Source organism: Trachymyrmex cornetzi, unplaced genomic scaffold (genome assembly GCF_001594075.2).
Source record: "Trachymyrmex cornetzi isolate Tcor2-1 unplaced genomic scaffold, Tcor1.1 scaffold124, whole genome shotgun sequence".
Classification (NCBI taxonomy): Eukaryota; Metazoa; Arthropoda; class Insecta; order Hymenoptera; family Formicidae; genus Trachymyrmex; species Trachymyrmex cornetzi.
In genome coordinates, this window is record NW_017295806.1 from 169,831 (window position 1) to 171,756 (window position 1,926).

Consider the following 1,926-nt stretch of genomic DNA (forward strand, 5'->3'; position numbering starts at 1 on the left):
GTGGAACCCGTAGCGTGACGCGAATGACGTAGGCCTACGTCACAGCGACGTCACAGTGTCCTACGTCATTCGCGTCACGCTACGGGTTCCACACGGCTCGGAGCATGGCCGCTGCGCAGTAGACTTTCGCCACGCCGTGATATATCGTCCTTCCTTCCGCCTTCGTCGTTGAATTCTCACCGGTTCAAATGCGCGTTCGCGACAAGTGTGTGCAATATTCGTTTCCGACAGTGACGGGGGATTATTTGTGCGTGAGATAATGCGTGCGGAAGCCGGATTTAGTTGCGATCTTGTCGATGAACGTTCTCGATCGCCTCTTTCGTGCTTTTCGTTGCGATCGAGCACAGTGGAATTGCGAAGTTAGTCGCATTCGCGGAATATCGGAGGCTAAATGAGGTGAATCTTGCGTTTCTTTTCGTCGAAATTATGAGAATATATATTTTCGTGCGTATATTGAGTCTCGTGTGTATGTGTAATGTGCTTCAGGTGCAGTGAAGGGAGAAAACGAAAGCGGAGGATGTCTAGCCAATGGATCTTCAAAGTGTCCAGCAACGGCCGCGAACGAACTTTCCGTCTTCACCGTTCGGACACAAAAATTGAGTAATCGGATCGGATTTGTCAGGTACGCATTTCATTTTTGACTCATTATGCGTCGTCTTGGCATTCGAGATCATATTTTAGGCGGTAGGTCATACAGTCCATCGAAAATTGCTCGCGTTGTGACACTTTTCTACGGCTGCTCGCACAAACATATAGCGTCTTTCGTCGTGAATTTCGTCAATTCAAACGCACGAGTGCGGCAAGTGTCTGCGATGCTTGTTTGGAACGACGCGATCGTTTTTGAGCTCCGGGTAATTATACAACGCGGGTAATTATTTATTAGAATATCATATCCCACCTTTTACATTGTTATTACATTGTTATACATCGGTGGAACATATTTGATATTATTTTATTATTTCAAATACTTCGTGTTAATTATATAATGTGATGTCAAGAAGCAAGAAGTTAAAAGAGGTTTTTACTAGCGCGGTTTTTTTTACATAATCTTTATTCAATTATTAATCTTTATTCGATTATTCGTATACTTATTATCCTGGTACATTTCGCGCTTTGCTTTTGGCATCTCTGGCACTTGTTCAATACTATATTACTTGCATGGTTCTTTTAAACATAATTAATAATTATTCGCGTGGGATATTTTTGATATTCCGACATTATGTCTCAATTTTTATTATTCCTTTTAATGATTCATATTTAAATGAAGTTTGATAGAATATTCCATATATTCTTTATATAAGGATATATGTAAATTTTTAATTAATATCGCGAAACAATTTACGCTAAATACAGCTTTAGCTAAAAGTATTAAATATCTTGTTAATCACTATTTAATTTTTCAGTTAATAAATTAATTTAGGACACTACTGTTGCTGCAAATTATTGTGTGTTTCAAAAATTCTTTAAACTTAGTTATGTAATGCCGATCATACGACTTAAAATAAAAAATTTTAATTAAATTTCAGAAACTTATTTAAATTATAAAATCGTAGGAATCGGTAAAAAAATTGATACGACTTATTTAAAATTAAAAAAATAAAATAGATTCGGGAAACTTATTTAAAACTCTAATAAGAAATAAGTCAGAAGTGTAGTTATTTAAAATAATAAATACTATAAATAACTCTTTTATATTTTTAATTTTAAAAAAATATATATATATATACTTTAAATAACTTTATTCAACCCTTAGTACACATCTTAGTTTTGGGTACTTACATACGGAGAGAAGTTTTTTTCTTAAAGTTTACCTTATAAAAATATGATAATCGTGAAACAACATTATATTTCGAAGAATATTAATGTAAATCTCTCTCATTCAATAATAAAACTACAATAATGTATAAAATCAGTTTGATTAATTTT

The 1,926-nt window shown here is 34.5% G+C and overlaps 1 protein-coding gene across 2 annotated transcripts in view; it reads left to right on the forward strand.

Moving 5' to 3' along the window:
* Positions 1–141: 141 nt before the first annotated feature.
* The window catches only part of DEF8 (differentially expressed in FDCP 8 homolog), a 10,124-nt gene continuing 8,339 nt past the window's right edge, over positions 142–1,926 (forward strand). For both annotated transcript variants that reach the window (XM_018521815.1, XM_018521817.1), the window contains exons 1-2: positions 142–396; positions 487–622. The gene's annotated coding sequence lies outside the window, so the exon portion shown is untranslated. The remainder of the gene's footprint in view (positions 397–486; positions 623–1,926) is intronic.